The following is a 22,814-nucleotide window of genomic DNA, read 5'->3' on the forward strand; positions in this document are numbered from 1 at the left end:
AACTCTTTCAAACTCAGCACGGAAGGCTGTCCAATCAGACAAAATGGCATCATTATTTCGCACCAGAGGTGCTGCCCAATTGGCAGCATCCCCTATCAAATAAGAAATGGCAAAAGCCACCCTTGAGTGATTGTTTGGAAAAGAGGCTGGCTTGCACGAGAAATGAAGCATGATCTGAGTCAAAAACACCTGTGTCTTGGTCGGATCCCCAGAGTAACACTCTGGACTGGCCAAAGGAATGGGTGGTGGGACAGTGACCTGCACCTGCGAAGGGGATGCATCAAAGGGGTTTCTGCTTAGTCTGTCTACCTTATCCCTCAAAGATGCTGCCTCTGTCTTGGAAGCAGGTAACTCTTGCTGGACCAACACTAAGGCCTGGAGTACGTCCTCCAGAGTAGCCATTATAAGCACAACCGGAATGGGTAGAGCTGTATTCGTGGGCGTGTAATTCTGTCCGGGTCTGCTCCACGGAATCCCATTGATGCTTATAAGGGTCCACCTCCAAACGTCACAAACCGTCTTGTACAAACACACAGAGGTTTTGAGCCATTAGGTGAGGGATAAAAAGAACAGGGAAGGGAAAGAGAAGGGTCAGCAGGGAAGGGATATACCTGAAACGACAAAACACAGACTTAGAATCACTCCAGTGGAAACAGGCTACTCTCATATGATCTCACTAAAGAACACCTAGGTACCTTATGGTAAGAAAGCAAATGGCCCTGGCGATACGTCTCCTCAATCACCTCCTGTCACTTAATGAAGCCATGACAAAATGCAAGAGATTCGGATAACTGGATTCTGTTATATACACAGCACCTTGCTGGAATAGCCAATAAAATAAAGGTTCTCTGGGATTGACCACGATTTCCTTATTGTCAGAAACGGCAGTGCGTGGGAAGCAAGAACCACCACACTCCGCTCTGTATTTCATAAGGACATGAACGACATACTGCAACCTTCCCCAGAAAGAATATGTCACATTAAGGTATCCACTGTTAGATCCAAATAGCATGGAAACTTCTCCGCTCTATATTTCAGCCAGAAAAGTGAAGATGAGAGACAGTCAGTACACGGTAGCACGTAGATTCGACCTCCACCGCGCTCCGCGAACTGTATGCCAAAACATAAGTCTTTTAATCCAGGGAGAAACAAAAGGCTGAAATCCCTCTATACTCTCATAGAAGTTAACTCACTCCATAGAAGAGAGAACGGTAACGCGTGGCTGTTAACTACCGCGCTCCGCTCTTGTAAATGAAATCCAAGTACGGCGTAGCTGGAATAGCTCGCCCGTTTAGCGAATCACTCCCCGCAATCCCGATCCTACCTGGGACTCGGGTCACGAAAGAATCCAACTTCGCTCAGTACTAAACGGCTGGAAGCGTCTCCAAACAACACTCCGGGGGAAAGACGGAAACCAACGAATTACACGCAACAGGAAGCGTGTTTGCGCTGCTCTAATACTTCCCCTCAAGGGGGAGTCTGGGAGTTGTAGACTAAACTCCCGTTCCGGTCTTCATGTCCTTCCTCCTAGCGCTTGCACACACATGTATTCCGCAATGCAGGCGCAATTTGGGAAATCCTGACACACAGTGGGCACCGGACGCACTTCTGTGCATACCCATCCAATGTAGGGTGAAAAAAGAAAGTATACAAAACAGTGATGGATGGAATGCTTGAATGAATATCAGCTACTGGTAATTACTTGGGGCCTCATCTAAATCGATCTTTATTTTGCACACTATGTCACCTCAGTTTGGACCTAGCTATATGCAAATCAGTCTTGAGCTTGCCCCATATGAAACAGTCCAGCCCGAACTGCCAAGCCAGGTCCTCCCTGAACTGAAAGACAAGCGGCCCAGGACTGGTTTTGCCCTACCAATGTGCTCATCAACCAGGTACAGTGTGATTCCAGTGACACAGTGTGCATGGGACCCACATCTGGGAATGCCCATCCCCCTTAGGGCATTTTCTTGTACAACTTATACAAAAATGTCATGGATGGAATGCTTGAATTAAGCTCAGCTACTGCTAATTACTTGGGGCTGCATCCATCATTGATTTGTACACATATTATTTTACCCTAAGTGGGGCGGGTATGACCAGATGTGGGTCCAGTGCACTGAAACCAAGCTGCACCCAGCTGATGAGCCTATAACTAGAGCAAAACAGGCCTGGATTGCTTGTGATCCAGTTCATGAAGGACCTCGCTTGACAGTTTGGGCTGGAATAATAAACAGGCAGCTAAAAAACCCTGCAAACTGTTTATAATTGTGAATTATTTTCTGTCCCCCTATGCTATAAGAAACACTCCTTCCCCTTCTATTGGGTTATGTAAGAACCTCTCTGATTTATTTTTTCAGGCAATTCAAACTATCTATGAACAATATCCAGTGCAGATCCCCACTGATCTAGGGTTGACGGCCATTTCCCAAACCGGTCTGCTACTTACTAGATTTGACTCTATAACATCAGAGTAGTCAGCAGAACTTGCAAGATGTTTCCCCTCTGGACTCTTGCCCTCCTGCCATTTAAAAATGTGCTGCTCCTGTGGTGAATCCCATCATAAACAGACTGTTGAATGACTTACTGGACTTGGTGCTAGTTCCATTAAGTTGGAAACAAGCATTGTTGCATCCCCTAATATTGAAACTGTCGGCTGATCCGAAGGTCCTTAGCAACTCTAGATCAATCTCGCTCTTTCTTACGGTTGCTAAACTTTTGGCAAAAAATGTTAACATGCAGATTTCTCACTTCCTTGATTCCAACCATAAGCTGCACAATTCTTAATTGGGCTTTCGTGCTGAATACAGTACCGAGTTGGCCCTGCTCGATGTTTCAGAGTTCATAAAGGAAAACATGGATCTGATCCCACCTGTTATGGTAATGTTACTTGAGCTGTCCTTGGCATTCAATACTGTCTCCCAGGCTAACCTGTTTGACCGATTCGCAAGGTTTGGAATTAGAGACCAGGCATATTATCAAGGGATTTATCTCCGCTTTTTTGGCTTTAAAAGCCAAGAAAGCGGAGATAAAATTATCTCCCTATTACCTAGCTGTCGCTAACAGCACTTAGCGACAGCTAGTAGGAGATACGGACCATCTTGGGCCCCGCTTTGCATGTCAGAGATATTTATCACTAATGACATGCAAAGTGGGAGTGCCAAGATGTTAGCGACTGGAAACAGTCGCTAACATCGCTATCTCCTATTACCAACATTTGGAGATATTCGCGCTAAGCGCGAATATCTCCAAAAGCTAACACCTGCCCTTTGCAGTTCTTAGCCATGTTATCCAATGGGAGGTGGATAACATGGCTAAGAGCATTAGCTCGGTAATGCATGAATATCGCTGACTTTTCAGCGATATTCATGCATTTTGGCCGATTTTTATCGCTTAGGAGATAAACCTTGATAATAGCAAGGCTCCTAAGCAATACAAATCGCCGCAACACAGCGATAAAATTATTGCCGCTAAGCCAACATAGCGATAATTATCGCTAGTTGTTGGTAATATGCCCCCAGGTTCCGCTATGGTTAAAATTTGTCATAAGTGAGCACTCTCAGGCTGTCTTCCTTCCAGCCTATACCTCTTTAATCAAGTTACTTGAGTGTGAAGTCATGGGGCATGCAGGTGGTATCCTACATGGTTAACACCCAACTCCTTTCGGCCCTTCATGAAACTGTGCTAATTACCTTGAGTTCCTTTAAGTTTTCCCTTAAGGCAGTAGTTGATTGAATGAATCTAAGCTGCTAAAAGCTTAACCTCAGATAAAACTGAGATTCTTTTTTTCGGCACCAAGGTCTCTCCAGAATCCAGTGCTGTTGTCAGTCAGAACTGGGTGCCCCTCTCACTGCACCTATGGTAAAAAATCTTGGTGTGAAATTTGATTGAAACCTTACTTTTGTGCCCCAAATCAAGGTGACATCTGCCACCTGTTTTGCCACTCCTATGTCTTAAAGAAGGATGCTTCATCTCATTCCTGAAGACCTTCATAGAACAATAGTCCAGTGATTTGGTTAAGTCCTGGTTAGACTATGCCAACAGTTTGTGTTTGGGGTTGACTTCATTTCTAATCCAGTGCCTGTATTTCTAATCAAGTGCCTTCAAACTATTCATAACCCTGCCACTCGATTAATTCTCAAGATTCCTCCTAGTGTTTTAATGTCCAGTCACTTACGACACCTTCACTGGCTCCCAGTTATTAAGAGGATTCATTTCAAGGCACTTGTCTTTGCCTTTAGTACCTCTACTCACAAAGGTCCTCTTTACCTAAGGAGGCTTTTTAAGCCATGCTGTCAAGTAAGATCCTTGAGATCGAATTACATCAAACTGTTTCAGATCCCCCAGTATCTGAAAGAGGAAGCAAATTGTTCATTGTTTTGGGTTCCAAACTGTGGAATGCTTTTCCTCTTTGGCTGTGAAGCTGCCCATCTGAAGCTATCTTCGGAAAGAATCTCAAAAGAGGGCATCTAGTCTCTCTGCCATTTGTTTTTTCTTGGTCATGACTTGTCCGCTAGCAACGGAACGCCTCTTTGGAGGCAGCTGTGGGCTTTCCAAACGGGCTGAATTGAAATAAATTGGACTGTTCCTATAGGAGCAGGGTCAAGACCGATTAGCGTATGGGGGCGTGGCTTCACAGCTGAAGATGGCAGACACATGAGCCGAGAGCTCTACATCAGCCTAGTAATTAATCCTGGAAATCGGTAGTTTCACCCGTGCCTGGAGGCGCTCTCCTGGGGGCAGAACCAGCGGGGCCCTGTGCAAAAATCATCAGTGCCCCTTGGACTCTGATTTAAAGCCAGGGTTGGGGCAGCCCAGAGGTGGAGAGGTGTGGCTCACTGGTTAGAGGCGGCAGACCTGTAAGCAGAGAACGGCCCGGGACCAGGGTTCAATTCCCGACGCGGCAGGGTCTTGGACCAGGGTCAACGGACTCGATAATTCTCGCCTCGGTGCCTACTCTAACCAGGGAACACACTCGGTAACTCTGGGCATTAAGCTTGCCTCATCTCTACAACGGCCCCCCACAGACGCCGGGGATGCCTGGTTTCACCCTGGAGATACCCAGAAAGGGACCATCTCACAGGGAAAACCAGGACGGGTTCCCCAGCGGTCTACAGCGCCAGGACACTCGGGTAGAGTAACAGTGCGCTTTACAAGTATCCCACATTTCCATTTACAGGTGCTGATATGGCAATGGCGGCCTGCAGAGGAGAGAAGGCCTGCATTACGGTGTGAGACGGCCAACCTGTCTCTCTGCAGAGCCCACACCGACGCACTTAGAGGAGCGGAAGACTGTACGGATATGGCGGATGCCCTGGGGGGCTGTGCGGTGCGAGGAGCCGAGGCCTGCGATCGTTGGCTGCCCGGCCTGGTGACTGTTGCCCGGCTGGGCTCCCAGACGAGAGGCGGTCGCCGGTTGTTGTGAGCTGCACCACCGGGCAGCCACTAGGTGAACTGCTCCCTGTGCCGCCCAGTGTGCTGCCTGCACAAGAACTGGTGTGAGCGTCCGCAGGGTGGTGGGGTGCTGGCTGTGCAATCAGGCCTGTGAAGGCGGGAGCCGAGTGCGTTCGGCCCAAAGTTGTCCCCCTAATGCGGGTGAAGAGAGCGCAAGAGTGCTTATCCAGGATGTCTCAATGTGCTGCTTCTACACGCTGAGGTCAGGCTTGCGTGGCCCCTGTTGTGAGGTGCTTGCTGCAGTAGGTGGGGACAGCCGAGAGGAGTGGTGCTGCCTGGACTCACCAGGTGGCTAATGAGTGTCCTGTGGGGCTGCTGCTTGGTGCAAATCTCTTGGGGGCATTACCTTTGCATGGACTCCCCCTTCTTTAACCTGCGGTGGCATTTGTGGCTGACTGGCCTCCCAGGGGAGGTGGCTGGGACTGGTGGATCGGCTGGGGTGACCGCGTAAGTTCCTGCCTGCTGTGGTGGAGGGCTGGTATTGAGGCACCTACGCCCAATTGCGGGGGCCTGGGTCGGGCCGTCCCTGGTCAGGTATTGGCCTGGGATTTCTCCCATTGTGCCTGGTGGACTGTCCTGTTGATTGAGGTGTCTGGCAAGGTGCCTGGCTGCCATACATAGACTCCAAAACAATAGAGGAAGTGTAGAGGTATTGACAGAATCACCCTCCAAATAGATATGTATAAACATAAGGATTCTATCAATGTGTGGTGGTAATAATCTTATTTTTTGGTTTTTATATATGCGGGTGGTGTAGGTAATAAGCTCTCTCTTAGAGTGATAAAGATGAGAGCACAGTGTGCTTGTTAAAATACCCCTCACACACTAAAAAAATCCTTTAGTGTCATGCTTCATCATGGGGGTCTTCCCGTCCCTCTACGGGGCGGGGCGGGGCGTGCTACGACCTACGAACTACGCAGGAGCACTGTTGTTTGTGACGGAGGCTATGTGACAGTGCAGTGTGAGTGATGTCAGTGAAGTGTAGGGACCTAGTTATGTGAGTGTTTGTTAAAAAAGGTTAAAAATTCCCTGGCTAGTAGAAAAAATATATTTTATTCACTTCTCTGGCTGGGAACGTTAAGAAGGGGGTTTTGGGGTAGAGCGATTAGCTTACTACCTGGTCTACATGTTTCGTAAGCAGTCCCCTACTGCTTACTCATCAGGACCTTCTAGTGGTCCCTACTAAAAAGTACTCAGTTTCTAAAGTAGTAAGCCTACAGTCCTACAAACTAGCAGCAAAAATCGGCTGGTAGTTTGGGCTTTTGGGCATGAGCTGGCCCGGTTGAAGCGTGATAAATTTATCAAAAAAAGTGGACCTATTGCGGTCTCTGTAAAGAAAATGGAAAAAAAGAGAGAAATACACCAGATTTATACAAAAATATAGATAATCTGTCGTTCAGCACAAGTTAATAACGGTGGCACTGGTCTCACTATTTATCGTTATTTGCGCGTTTCATAAAGCCTTTTCTCAAAAAACTTCATGTGCAGGAGAAAGGTACACTATACCATCCCCTGATTGTTCGTTTGCACTTGGTGACCGAACATCTATCTTTCAACCCCACAGATTTAGGGCTGACTTGTATCAACACATACACCCATAACTCAATGCACACAGCAGCAACCCACAGGGCTGTGACTAGAGGGACCGGAATCATTCGAGAGAAATATTTTTTAAAAGGGTAATAAAAGTTACTATTAGACAAAGAAAGGGAAAGGGTTATGATACATACTACTTTGGCAAACGTTGCATGCCCCATGAGCTGGCAGGCGATAGGTATTCCACTCGGTAATCTGTAAAAGAAAACCGTGCCCTTTACGTGAAATACAGATGTCCTAGTAGTTCGTTTTTACCTTGTGGACCATATTTGTTAAAGACTCATTGTCCGAGTCTGTTACTCACATTTACCGCATAAGTACATTGCCTTAGTCCTACCCGTGCTGCCGCTCCGAGGATTGTTGGCATCTTACTTTCGGCATCAATATAACCTCTGAACTGCATTGTCATCCCAATTGACTTGTGGCGGCAAAACACTAGAGCGCTGACCAAAGATGGCCGTCTTTCGCGGAACATCGGGTGGGTTAAAGGTGCATTAGCGGAAGTCTTTCTTCCAAAGTTGTTGTGTACAATGAAGATTTCTGATAACTCATTTTCATCAAATGTTCTTATTCGTAGTGGCCAATGCTCACAAGGAAACCGAGTGTTTCCTGTTTGTTGAAATGTCATCTATGGAAAAAGTTGCTATACGTATCTGTGGTTGTTGGCACAGTGTATAGTTTGTATATTGATGCATATAGTGAACTGCTTTCAGGACTACATAAAAATGCTGGAGTGAACAGGCTGACTTCCGATTACTTGTGGAGCCTACATATTTATTAGGGGGCTGTTTATAGACACAACAGTGCTACCACGCGGAGTGTTTCATTTTATGGGTAATCTTTATGAACAAATCTTAATCAGGTGATGGATTAAAACCATGATCTCTTGACTTGGTAAGAGTATTCTGCATCATTCAGAAACTCTGTCCATCACCACCCCTTTTTTTCCAAAATCGATTTTATCCACACTATGGGGCCGATTAGGATGGCACCCCAGAGGTGGAGGGACCGTCCGCAGGGGCAGCGGCGGTCCCTCCGTGCAAATTAGGATGTGACCGCCACCCTGGCGGTCACATCCTGTATGTTTTAACATTGCGGCGGGTGCTGCTTGAAGCAGCACCCGCCGCAATGTTAAAACTGCATGTGTTACATTTACATGCACAAAGCGGCATACACCGCGCGGTGCCTGCTGCTTTGAGCATGTAAATGTTGGGGGGTACCATAGGTACCCCCCATGTGCAACCCCACCCCCCGACACCCTGGGGGCCCGCAACGGGCCCCCAAAAGCCAAAGTCCACATGCTTTTCCACAGCGGAAAAGCCGCCGCGGAAAAGCATGTGTTTGTGCAAATCCTAATTTGGCTGACGGTGTCTTGCAGACACCGTCACCAAATTGCCCTCCTCACACCGCGGATCAGCGGCGGACGGACCTGCCGTCCGCCGCTGGTCCAACCGCACTCCCACCGCCATCCTGATCTGGCGGTGGGTCTTCCATGTCACTGCGGCGGATAATCCGCATACTCCGGGTCGGCGGTGGCTTCCGCCGGCCCGGAGTATGCGGATTATCCGCAATCATAATGAGGCCCTATGTGTGGGAGGGTATACTCAGACGTGAGTCTCTTGCTCATTGCACCATCAGGATTCAAGCAAACCGGGCCGACGAAGGCTGTGATGCCAGAAACCGGTCCCCGGGAGCTTGTTTCCTTCCCAGTATAAGAATTGGCTTGGTAGTTTGGTCTGCCCTGTTCCCATCATGCACTGGGACAGGAACAGACTAATTTGCATATAGCCAGGTTCTGAGCTAGGATGGTGCAATGAGCTAAAAAACAGGTGATGGATTAAAACCATGATCTCTTGACTTGGTAAGAGTATTCTGCATCATTCAGAAACTCTGTCCATCACCACCCCTTTTTTTCCTAAATCGATTTTATCCACACTATGTGTGGGAGGGTATACTCAGACGTGAGTCCCTTGCTCATTGCACCATCAGGATTCAAGCAAACCGGGCCGACGAAGGCTGTGATGCCAGAAACCGATCCCCGGGAGCTTGTTTCCTTCCCAGTATAAGAATTGGCTTGGTAGTTTGGTCTGCCCTGTTCCCATCATGCACTGGGACAGGAACAGACTAATTTGCATATAGCCAGGTTCTGAGCTGGGATGGTGCAATGAGCTAAAAAACAGGTGATGGAATAAAACCATGATCTCTTGACTTGGTAAGAGTATTCTGCATCATTCAGAAACTCTGTCCATCACCACCCCTTTTTTTCCAAAATCAAATCTTAATCGTTGCCACGGTGATATGGCACAGTAGAAAGTTCGTACGCCCGATGTATGCAGTGGCTACATGCGGAACTGTACAAAGTTGCTAAAATGAACGGTCTGGCTTCAAAGCTTATGTGTAGTCTGAAAGTTGTTTAGAAACAGTTGTCAGCCCTGTTAGAGCTGCCATAGGGAGCCTGATGGTTTCAGGACAGTAATTTTTCGTATGAAGGGTACCCTCCAGTGGGGGGTATGTCTGCGAGTTCTTACAGCTGGCCCCAGGGTATTTCATCATTCAGCCCATATTTATTGGATTTGATACGGAAAACCCACCTTTGTTCTTTCTCCAATATGTGTTTCTCATTGTCAATCTGCTCTATCACAGTCCAGGTGATGTCCTCTGGTTTGTGCCCTCTTTCAAGGAAGTGGTTGGTTAATTTTGTGCTTAATTTTTTGCATTTTATTGTGCTCTTATGTTCACCTATTCTGGTCTTGACGGCCCTGCTCGTCATACCGACGTATTCAAGGTTGCATGGGCAGGTGATTAAGTACACAACATTAGTACTGTTGCAGTTACTGAAGCTTGTCTGCTCCCATTTTGTCCCATTATTGAAAGTTAGTGTCTTACTCTTTTTGGTCAGACAACACACCTTACATCCCCCGCAAGGGTAATGTCCTTGTACAAAGTTAGGGTTCTCTTGGGTATTTACCTTGTCTTCCTTCGGTCTAGTGTGTACCAATATATCACTTACACTCTGTGCTTTCTTGTGCGAAAACATTGGTTTTGGGATCTGTAGACCGCCACTGTTAAGAATCTTCCAGTTCTTATTAATGATCTTGGTTACTTGGTCAGAGCTTGTATTATACGTAGTGACGCATATGGGTCTCTGCTTTTCCTCTCTTGGTACATTTTCCTCCAGGAGACTTTCTCTGCAGTTGTTCCTAGTTCTTTTGTATGCCTGATCGATGATTCTCTTGGGGCAATTTCTAATTTTTAGTTTCTCCCGTAAGTTGTTGGACTGTAGTTTGAAGTTGGCAATTTCTGTGCAATTCCTGCAGAGGCTCAGGTACTGCCCATAAGGTAGATTGTCCCTCAGATGTTTCTGATGAAAACTTTGGTACATCAATAGGCAGTTCTTGGAAGTGCTCTTAAAGTGTGTTGTTGTCATCAATCTGCCATTTTTTGGGAAGATGTTCAAATCCAGAAATACCAGGTTGTTGTTAGTGGTGATACTGGTGAATTTCAAAAACTCATCTTGTGAGTTGAGCCAGGTGAGGAACTGCTGAGCGGTCCTTTCATCTTCATCCCAGATGATAAGGATATAATCGATGTACCTTTTCCAGGTCATGATGTTGTTTCTGAATGGATTTCTGGGGTTCAGTATCCTAGTTTCCTCAAGGTGGTGCACATAGAGACCAGCTATGCTGGGAGCAAATGTGCTCCCCATGCTGGTCCCATGTTTCTGGAGGTATAGGGTGCCATTGTATTCAAAAAAGTTCTCCTTTAGTGCCAGAGAACAGCATTCCATAACCACATTTCGTGGGGTTTGGTACTCCCAGTCGGTTTCCTTGTGAGCATTGGCCACTACGAATAAGAACAATTGATGAAAACGAGTTATTAGAAATCTTTATTGTACACAACGACTTTGGAAGAAAGACTTCCGCTAATGCACCTTTAACCCACCCGATGTTCCGCGAAAGGCGGCCATCTTTGGTCAGCGCTCTAGTGTTTTGCCGCCACAAGTCAATTGGGATGACAATGCAGTTCAGAGGTTATATTGATGCCGAGAGTAAGATGCCAACAATCCTCGGAGCGGCAGCACGGGTAGGACTAAGGCAATGTACTTATGTGGTAAATGTGAGTAACAGACTCGGACCATGAGTCTTTAACAAATATGGTCCACAAGGTAAAAACGAACTACTATGACATCTGTATTTCACGTAAAGGGCACGGTTTTCTTTTACAGATTACCGAGTGGAATACCTATCGCCAGCCAGCTCATGGGGCATGCAACGTTTGCCAAAGTAGTATGTATCATAACCCTTTCCCTTTCTTTGTCTAATAGTAACTTTTATTACCCTTTTAAAAAATATTTCTCTCAAATGATTCAGGTCCCTCTAGTCACAGCCCTGTGGGTTGCTGCTGTGTGCATTGAGTTATGGGTGTATGTGTTGATACAAGTCAGCCCTAAATCTGTGGGGTTGAAAGATAGATGTTCGGTCACCAAGTGCAAACGAACAATCAGGGGATGGTATAGTGTACCTTTCTCCTGCACATGAAGTTTTTTGACAAAAGGCTTTATGAAACGCGCAAATAACGATAAATAGTGAGACCAGTGCCACCGTTATTAACTTGTGCTGAACGACAGATTATCTATATATTTGTATAAATCTGGTGTATTTCTCTCTTTTTTTTCCATTTTCTTTACAGAGACCGCAATAGGTCCACTTTTTTTGATAAATTTATCATCCTTCAACCGGGCCAGCTCATGCCCAGAAGCCCAAACTACCAGCCGATTTTTGCTGCTAGTTTGTAGGACTGTAGGCTTACTACTTTAGAAACTGAGTACTTTTTAGTAGGGACCACTAGAAGGTCCTGATGAGTAAGCAGTAGGGGACTGCTTACGAAACATGTAGACCAGGTAGCAAGCTAATCGCTCTACTTCAAAACCCCCTTCTTAACGTTCCCAGCCAGAGAAGTGAATAAAATATATTTTTTCTACTAGCCAGGGAATTTTTTACCTTTTTTAACAAACACTCACATAACTAGGTCCCTACACTTCACTGACATCACTCACACTGCACTGTCACATAGCCTCCGTCACAAACAACAGTGCTCCTGCGTAGTTCGTAGGTCGTAGCACGCCCCGCCCCGTAGAGGGACGGGAAGACCCCAATGATGAAGCTTGACACTAAAGGATTTTTTTAGTGTGTGAGGGGTATTTTAACAAGCACACTGTGCTCTCATCTTTATCACTCTAAGAGGGAGCTTATTGCCATACATAGAGCCTTGGTGACCCTGGTCGTATAGCTGAGTGGCGGAACACGGGAACACTGGCTTCTGCGGTGAACCATCCTGGAGAGCAGCGTCTGCGTTCCTCCACAAGAGCCCAAGTAGCGCTGCAAATGGGGAAACCTTGAGGGAAACAGATGGGGTCTTCCCCGGACCTCAGAGAAAATGCGACTGACACTGGTGTGGTTGACGACGGGAGAGATCAACCAGAAATTCCCATCCACCAACAATTCGCTAGGATTCTAGAGGCTATCACCGACACAAAGGAGACCCTGCACCGCAATATAAGTATGTTGGCAGTGGGGTTGTTAAGAGCTGAACACTAAGCTTTCGGAGAGGGTGAAACAAACTGAACACTCCTTGGGCACGATTACTCCTGCACATCAGGCCCTCGCCGCTCAGGTCCGGGACTTGACCACCAGAGTCATGAATTTAGAGAGACGGGCGGAAGACGCAGAAGGCCGCAATAGGAGGAATAATGTAAGGGTCCTTTGGCTTCCGGAGGGAGTGGAAGGGATGGACATGGTCCAGTACCTGGAGCAGTGGCTCCAAAACGTGGTGGCACCGGAGGGGCCCTCCCAATTATATATACTGGAAAGTGCACACCGGGTCCCGGCCAGGCCATCGGCTCCTGGGAAACCACCGCGTGCTGTGGTGGCCAGATTGCTTCATTTCTGAGACAGGCACCTGCTGTTACATAAAACACAAAAAGCGGGGCCTTATATGGTGGATAATAACAAAGTGTTCATGTTCCCCGATGACACCATCGATGTCCAGAGGCACCGTACCTACTTTTTGGAAGTGAAACAAGTGCTACGTGATGAGGGGATCCAGTATGCCCTGATGTTCCCGGCTAGACTCAAGATAATGCTGGATGGGAAAACTAATTTCTGCAAAGATCCTAAAACGGCCTGGGAATGGGTTGAGGCCTATAGAAATAAAGGTAATCCCAAACCGCGTACGGAGCGCAGACCCGAACCGGCAATCCTGAGGAAATGACTGCGGAGGCACCAGATACGTAGGCCCACTACCAGACCGAGTCCCACTTGGACGGCACACAAGAGAGCAGAAGCACTGAAAGCTGTGTCTGTCATGATGAGTAGCAGAGACACCTCCCTGGACAGGGACTCAGAGGCAAAATATGGGACTGAAGACTATGAAGACACTATAGTGGGTCCATGCCGGTAGTGACCCCTCAAACGGCTGATGACCTTGTGTGAGTGGTGATATGTTTTTTTTTCTCCTACATTGTATGGCATTGTGATGTTGGGAACTGGTTGGGAGGGTCTCTGGGTGGGCGCGCTTGAGGGGGGTTGGAACGGCCCATGAGGCTGTGAAGTCTACTTGATTCTTACACGGTTGAATACTTCGAGCAGCAAGACCACGTTCCCCGGTAGGCACTGGTGCCCGTAGCCTGGTGCCTTAACTCTTTGTTGTAGGTTATTGCTATACAGTATTTCTGTGAGTTTAAGCAGCTGACAGTTGTCGGTCCGCCTGTGAGTTGGGATGTTTCATGGTTGGGATTGTTGTTATACACCAGAGAGTCCAGCATGCTTTTGCAGGTGGGCGGGGGATGGGGGTGGCGGGGTGCTACCATGTATACTGATGGCTATTACTGCTGAATGAGTTGAGGAATATAGTTTCTTAACGTGGAATATTAGGGGTATGGGCTCCGCTTTGAAGTGCTATAAGATACAGAATTATATCAGATGCAGGGGCGCACACGTGGTCCTACTTCAGGAGACACACCTTACTGAAGTTGAGGTCTCTAGACTCAGACGTAGGTGGGGATTACAGCTGTTTGCAACTACATATTCAGCCTTTGTGAGAGGCGTGTTAATATGGGTCCGCCCTGGTGCACCCATTCTTCCTCAACAAGGAAAATCATTGAAACCGACTTGAGGTTGGTAGTAATCTCAGGTGTGTTAGATGGGAAGGAGATGACGGTATGTTGTGTGAATGCCCCTAACCGAGAGCAACTCCCCTTTTTTGAACGTTTATCCGATAAGTTGGCTGGAATCTCAAATGGAAACTTGGAACTGGGAGGAGACTTCAATTGTGTGTATGATGTGGGATGGGATAGGTTGAATCCTCCGTTGAAGGGTACTTTAGCTGCCAACACGGCAAAGGGCCTTAGGAGCTGGGCTGCGGGTTGGAACTTGCTGGATATTTGGAGATTGCAGAATACACAACGCAAAGAATACTCTTATTACCCGCACCTGTATGACTTACATACCAGATTGGATATGTTCTTTTGCTCGTCCGCTTTGTCAGATATGTTGATGAGGTCTGAATATTTGGGTAGATCTTTGTCTGATCATAGTTTCCTGCTCCTGCAACCCTTGAGAAGACCCCCACCCCCTTGTGGAGGCTAGACCCAGGATTATTACAGGATGATGGGTTCCGACAGCTCCTGTCTACAGAGCTTGTGAACTATTTTTCTGAAAATCAGGGGACAGCTAGCTCCCCATTAATAGAATGGGAAGCGTTTAAAGTGGTGGTGCGGCGACACTGTTTGGGACAGAAGGTGGGACTACGGCGGATCGTGTCCCAGGAACTCGATGACTTGGAGGGAAGAATTCTGACACTGGATGAAGAGATTGCCGGGGGACCTGGTTTGCAGGGTAGGCTAGAAGACGTAAAATGCTACATGGGACAGGTTGAGGTCATTCGACCTCAAAGCCGTTCAATCACGCCAGCATTTGGAGGGAGGTAAGGCCGGGTTATTGCTGGCCTGGCTGATTAAGCCAGAAAGCAGGGGTGCGCCTATTCCCAGTATAACAGACGCTCAGGGTCAGATACTTTCGTCTCCAAAGGCTATTAACACTGTGTTTCGAAAGTATTACGAGATGCTTTATGGGTTGCCGGAGGTGTGTCTGGAATGCGACCTACTCACTTAGCTCAGGGCTTGAGCCTGCCAAGTTGGATCGCAAGACCGGGGACTCGCTGGCGCTTCCAGTTAAGGTGGGAGAAATTAGAGTGGCAATTATGGACATGGCTAGGGGGAAAACACCGGGACCTGATGGTCTCCTAGCCGAGTTTTATGCTACTTTTTTTGATACTCTAGCCCCAAAACTCGAACAGGTGTATGCCGTTGCACTTCAGGAACAGCAACTACCACCTGCAATCAGAGAGGCACTGGTGATCCCACTGCCCAAAATCAAACATACACATGCTCACTTAACCGAGGTTCGACCATTATCCATGTTGAATATGGATTTCAAGATCCTGAGTAAGGCGCTGGCAACTAGGCTTTTGCCCTATATGAGGCATTTGGTTCATTAGGACCAGAACAGCTTTTATCCCCAGGCGGTCCACATCCGGCAACCTTCGGCGGCTATATCATGTCATGTTTTACCCTGACATAGGAAATTACCCAAATGCTGTCGTAGTTGCGATAGATTTAGAAAAAGCTTTAGATTCTTGCGCTGGGATTTTTAACTGGCAGTAATGGGTAGGATGCAGCTGGGGGAGGGGTGGGGGAAGTGGATTCGCCTTTTATATGCAGAGCCTCAGGCCCGTGTGAGTACTGGCCACATAATATCGACCCCGTATCTTATTCACAGAGGCACTAGACAGGGGTGTCCTCTGTCACCCCTGATCTTCGCTCTAGCGATGGAACTACTGGCGGTAATATTTCGTCAGGAAAGGGGTGGTCTGGGGATCCCCCTTGATGGGGCCGAACACGTAATATCACTAAACGCAGATGATGTGTTGATGTATCTGCGGGAGGGCCTCAATGGGGTTCATACTGTGATGCGCATATTTGATGAATTTGCGGAACTCTCTGGTCTGCACGTGAACAGATGGAAGACTTCTGTGTTCCCTCTGCAGCCCACGCTTCCGCGGCGTCGGCTTTCCCGCAGGGCCTGGAATGGTCATCGGTCTCATTTGTATATTTGGGAGTACGGATTTATAATTCCAAAACTGATCTTTTAGATGGTAATCTAGGTGGGGCCTTGAGAACACTTTGTACAAACGTGGCCTTCTGGCGGACGCTCAAACTTCCGGTCATGGCTAGGATAACGTTGTCCAAAATGGTATTACTACCACGACTTTTGTATTATTTTGTCAACCTGCCTGTTGTGGTGCCTAAACAATGGTTCAGAACCCTTGATGGGATAATGCGAGACTTAGTGTGGAATGGTGGTCAAAATAGAATGTTGCTGCAGACCATGCATCTTCCGCAGGCAAACGGAGGGCTGGGGGACCTAGATTTTGAGGGTTACTATCTGGCGGCCCAGCCCCAGTGGCTTGCTAAATCGTTGGATGGGAGAGTCCTGTCTACGTCGTTGCTTACACCTGATGCCCTACGCATGTCATTACTCCCTAGATTGCTTAATCGTCACCAGAAATTTAATCAAATGGTGGTTTTGCTCTTTTTGGCAGTGACCTGTTGGGATAGATGTGTAGCACGTTCAAAGGACACATTGCTCTATGCACCAAGTGTACCACTCACAGGTGTCCCTCAGGCGGGAAGAGGTCCACCCGTTACTGGCAGGCAACTGGTGGGATGGGAGGAGGCAGGTATACAGAAAGTTGGGGACTGTTACAGAGATGGTGAACTGTTGCCATTAAACGAGTTTTTGGAATTTCATGAACTCCCACTAGGACAGTTTTTAAACTTCCATAAAATTCGGGGGGTAATGTCAGAACTATGGGGTGTAGCAGAGAATGAACCAGGTACTCATCCTGCCCTACAGGCGCTTTTGACTCTGGGCTCAGCAGGGCACTTGGTGAAATGGTTGTATTTGGCAGTAAGGGAATTGACACCTCCATCCCTGCCTGGCTTGTTAGGGAGATGGGAGACTGCGCTAAATAAACAATTGACTGAAAAAGAGTGGGAAAGGGTCTTGGGTGGTCAAAAAAAGGTATCCCGAAATGCAGCTTTTAAATTAATACAATTTATTATTGTACATAGAACTTACCTTACTCCACACAGGTTAAATGTGGTATATTGAAGAGACAACCAAGCCTGCGCTAGATGCTTAACATTGGACTCAGATTTTGACCCTATGATTTGGTCCTGTGGGCAGCTGGTAGGTTACTGGTCTAAGATTGTAGATAAGCTTAATACGGTCTTCTCTAGATCCCTGGCGTGTTCCCCAGAACATTGTCTACTTGGTTATTTCAGAGACCTAAGCCACGAAAACTAGGACATAAGTTTACAGATCTAGCTCTCATCCTGGCTAGGAGATGGATAGCTCTTGGTTGGAAATCAAAGCATCCCCCGCTAGTGGTGACTTGAGAAGCAGACATTACCCGTTGGGTTAGAGCAGAGGAACAAGCTTTGCTATGAGACGATAGGGTTACAAAATGACGTAAACCATTGGCAGAACCCTGAGCAGAAATGGTGAGAATGTGGGACCAACCTCATACACTGGAACAAGCTCAGATCTCCTCTGCCACCGACTCTGAGGGATAGCTAAGGAGGTTATGTTAGGTATCATGACACTGTTATTCCTTTTTTTCTCCCTGTTGATGTTGGGACCTCCCCTCCTGCTTTTTACCCCCCCTCCCTGTCGACCTTTGACTATGATGTTTTAAACTGATGCCACACGCTTAGGTGAGCAGACCTCTGGTGGTTTAGATTTTGTAGTTGTTGTTTGTTTGTTTAATGGGATTGCTTTTGTGAAATGGAAGTGTTAGCACTGCATGAAGATTTGTTACAGAGGAAGGTAATGTAGACAGCAACAACATATTTATGGGCAACCAGGTGGCACAAACAATAGAGAAAATAGGTGTCCATTAACTCCCCATGGAAACGGAGCTCCTGAACAATTTGTTTATTACAAAGTGCCGGTATTCACTGGAAAGTACGTAGTTGCATAATACTGTATTGATAAACGATATTGAATTTAAGAATTTATATCATTTTGAAGGAAGCACTGGTGACATTATACCTAATGTGCTTCACTTATTGTATGGATTCTTTTATTTTTACAGATGTATTAATATCAATACAAATATATTTTTAAAAAAAGGCTGATTAGCATATGGATGCGTCCAAACTGAGGTGGCATGGTGTGCAAAATAGCAATGGATTGGGATGCGGCCTGAGTGATTACAAGTGGTAAAGGTTAATTCAAGTATTGCATTCACCACTGTTTTGTATAATTATCGTGTCACCATTAGTGCGATGGGTATACCCAGACGTGGGTCCCATGCAAACTGTCATTGGAACCAAGCTAAACCCAGATAACTAGCCAATAACAAGGGTGAAACTGGCTCTGGGATGCTAGTGTTCACACTCAGGGAGGAACTGGCTAGGTAATTTGGGCTGGACTGTTCCCATTGGAGCAGTGCTGGGTCCAAACTGAGATGACATGGTGTGAAAAATAACAATGGATTGGGATGCAGACACAATGATTACCAGTGGCTGGGATTAATTAAAGCATTCCATCCATCACTGTTTTGTATACTCATTATCTGAATTGTGGGATAAAATAGGCAGTACCTTTGCCCTAGAGAAATAAAAAATGTGCAAATGTTTCTTGCTGATTTTAGTTTGCAAAATTGTCTAAACACATTATATGGGATGGCTATGTTATGATTTAACTGTATATTTGAATCTGTAGGTGCAACAACACACAGCTTGGCCAACCTCCTCAAATGGTGAAATTGTGTGTTCAGTTTTTCTGGATTCAAATAGGAGCCTTTTCAGAACCGAAAAAAACAAAGACAAGCTCAATTTATTCTGTGGTGATTGAAAAGCTTTATAAACTTTCAAAGATCTGCAGATGTCTTATTCTTGGATATTCATCTTTCCAAGGTCAATAAATGAGCACATATGCTAGCTACTCCATGGTCTCTCATGGATAAACACTCTTATTATTGCAATCAGGAGGTAAATTACACCTCTGAAACCTTTGTCCCAGTCCAAACTCATTTGCAGCTCCAACCCCTCTCACCTCTCTGAAGTCAGCTGTAGCAATGCTAGCTTGTACTAACTTGGAAAATGAAGAAAGGCCAGACGGTCTGGTGTGCTTGGCATCCATCAGATAACATTCTTTGATGTATAGCAAAATGTTACCTCAAAGTCACTTTTACAGGGCAAACAAACATGTTTTCTGGGCTTGAATCTGTCACATTAGACTATGGAAGCACTTTACAATTGGGGCTTCCTGCATATCTTTGAACAGACTTCTGACTATCTGAGAATGCTTCTGTCAGACTTATACTTAAAATTCCTTCTCAATCCCCCATGTCTAACCAGTCCATATATGCTAAGGTTTCAGATTGCTTATGTGGGACATTTTCATATTTTCAGTTTAGTTATGAGTGACATTCAATTACTAGGAGTGACACTTTCTTGCAAGCTAAATCAAGCAATGAAGATGAGGGGAACATCTAAATAGCAGAAATTACACCCATTGGAGCAAGGAGAAACTTAAGACAAAATCCTAACTTTACTACTAATAAATGTATTCTATGAATATCGAAAGTAGTAAGTTTAAGATTTTGTCTCAGATTAGTTCTGTAGATCGGCCCCTCTGTAATGATTTTTCAATAAAACCACTTTTACTTGATGTTTTTCATTTTTGCTGTGACACTGCAAGTTGCCGTGATGTCACTTATTGCAAAGATGGCATGTTTTTAGGAAACTCTGAAACACATATATACATATATTCGGAACAAGTGTAACTATAGTTGTTTACTGCCATAGTCCTCAAGGTTGTGCTTGTGTGTTCCATTTTGAAGAAAACTACTTTTAAATTCTATTTTCATTTTCAGCGAGCAAATGGTATTTGCGAATACTCCGCTCACTGCGATGATCATGTGACCGGGGAAAAAAGGAATATCATTGCATAACATACTTTTCAACTTAATGAATAGGAATTACACAACCACCTACCCTTTTTGAATCTTCTTTCATATAACTTTATACTTAGCAGGTGGAAGATTTTAGTGGATGGCATTTCTTTTGGCTGTTTTTTCACAAAAAATGGCAACAGAACATGGAAAGGGGAATGAGCTGGAAGAGCAGTATGACCAGGATATGGAGGAGGACAACACTGGAGAGATTGATGATGAGGGGCCACCCAAGAAGAGAGCAAGTGTGGCTTGGGATTATCTCAAAATTTCATCTGGAGAATCCAAGACAGTAGCAAAACTTGTGCACTGCACAATCTGTGACAAGACCCTATTTAGAGGCACAAACAAAAATAATCCTGTCAGACAACATCTATGCTCTACCATTTAAAAAACTACCATGGGACTCATCCAAAACTGACAAAGAAGCAGAGATAAGCCTGAGGACCCTCTACATCAGTGGCAGCCACAAAAATTCCAGGCCAGAAAATTCCTTCACTGGTTCAGAGTGGTGGTACAGATATAGCTGCAGAGCTCCCAAGAATGGGCACATATTGCACTAACTGTTGGGTTGTCTTGAGTGCCGGTGAGCAGTGTATTGCAGCTGTTCATGATGCTATGAAAGATCATAAATGCAAAAAAAATTCCCCTACATAGATTTTGCAAATTTCTGAGTGCTCCTTTATTTTTATTTCTCCTGTTCCAGATGCCATTTTTGTTAATATAAAAAAGAACAAAACATTTTTCAAACTTTAAAAATCACTTAAAAAATTATTTAAGAAGGTTCAGTTGAAACCACCTTTTTATAGTTAAAAAACAATAAAGTATGCAGCATGAATGTATGATCCATACATGGGTGAATAAGTGGGTACATGATTTTATGTATGGGATAGTAAGTGTGTATAAAAGTGCATGTATGCAAAAGTGATTGGATGCATCAGTGGTGTATGCAGGATTGAATGAGTGCATGAGTGGTGCATGGGTGGTCGAATTAGTGAATGAGTGTTGCATGGGTGATTGAATGAGTCTCTTTAGTGCTGCATGGATTTAAGAATGAGTGGATGAGCGTGTTTGGATGAATGAATGAATGAGTGTTGTATTGATGATTAAATGAGTGCATGAGTGGTCAATGTATGATGCATTACTGCATGAGTGGTGCATAGATGGTTCAATGAATGACTAACTGGTACATGGATAATTGCATGAGTGGTGAATGGATGTTACAATGAGTTTAACAGTTGTGCATGCATGTTAGAATGAATGCATGAGAGTTGCATGGATGTTAAAATGAGTGCATGAGTAATGCAGTGTGATTGAATGAGTGCATTAGTGGTGCATGGATGCAAGAATGAGTGGAGTATAGACGAATGAAGACATGCATGAGTGGTGCATGAATGATTGAATGAGTGCACAAGTCATGCGTGGATGATTGAATGAGTGCATTAGTGATGTATGGATGTTTGAATGAGTGCATAACAAGAGCATGGATGATTGCATAACTGTGCAACGGTCAATAGATGGTTCAATTAGTGCATTACTGGTGCATAGATCATTGCATGAGTGGTGAATTGTTGTTAGAATGTATGCATCAGTGGTGCATGCATGTTAGAATGAGTGCATGTATGAATCCATAGGTGTGTAATTAGGTGTATGAGGGCATTTATGTTTGAGTGAATGGCCGCTTTAGTTTCCTTATGACTAGTAAATCTGTCTATGATATAAAGGTGATTTGACACATACAATCTCCCTAAAGTCCCCCCACTCTGGAAAAAGAAAAAAAAGAAAAATGTGTTTGTATTTGATCTTGAAGATTACAAAATTATAATCACATACATTACTAATACAACATAGCAAAACATGATATTTCCCTTTTTACTGTTTTCAGCTTTCACACTTGTTCGCTATAAACAGTGGTCTGTATGAAGCATCATTCACGAACAGCGGGCAAAGAAACAATCATTGGATTTTAAAAAGAACTCAATGTTGCATAGTACATTTTTATAAATAAATAATACTATGCATAACACTCACTACAATTCACTAGTTATTGGCTTTTTCAAACGTTACTACAATATTCTAAAAAAAAGCATTACTTTTAACTGTCTCTTATATTGTTATATCTGGTACAATAGTATATATTATTGTGAAGCAGATACTGTTGAAAACATTGTTTCCTGCAGCCAAATAAAATTGAAAATGATGATGATCCATATACACAAAATATCATATAGTACTTTGTAGACGTTCTTGTTGAAGAAACCAAAGGGATTGGTTTATTTTTCAAGACAGCTTTAGGTGGTAAGTTGAGACTGTTGTAATTATAGCATATCGGCTCAGTATTTAACTGTAATAAGAGAATGTAGTATTTAGATGTTATATAAACTCTTTTATTGAACATAAAAGTACTGTTGCATTTCCAATATTTTGCAGAAATTACTCCCAATATGCCGAATAATGTCTAATTAACCATAAATGCTGCAATAAATTATACCATACACCTGGCTTTATCCAGAAATATTCCTCAGAGCTTAGGTTGCAGAAATAACAGATATGAGTTTGGTAATGTCTTAGTTAGTCTTGGTTTTAAATTAAGATTAGTGTCATTGCATTCTATCCAACCAAATTTGCATCTTAAATACACCATAGAGTGTCCAGACATAGTATTTACTCCTTCATGAAAG

Source organism: Lissotriton helveticus, chromosome 2_1 (genome assembly GCF_964261635.1).
Source record: "Lissotriton helveticus chromosome 2_1, aLisHel1.1, whole genome shotgun sequence".
NCBI lineage: Eukaryota > Metazoa > Chordata > Amphibia > Caudata > Salamandridae > Lissotriton > Lissotriton helveticus.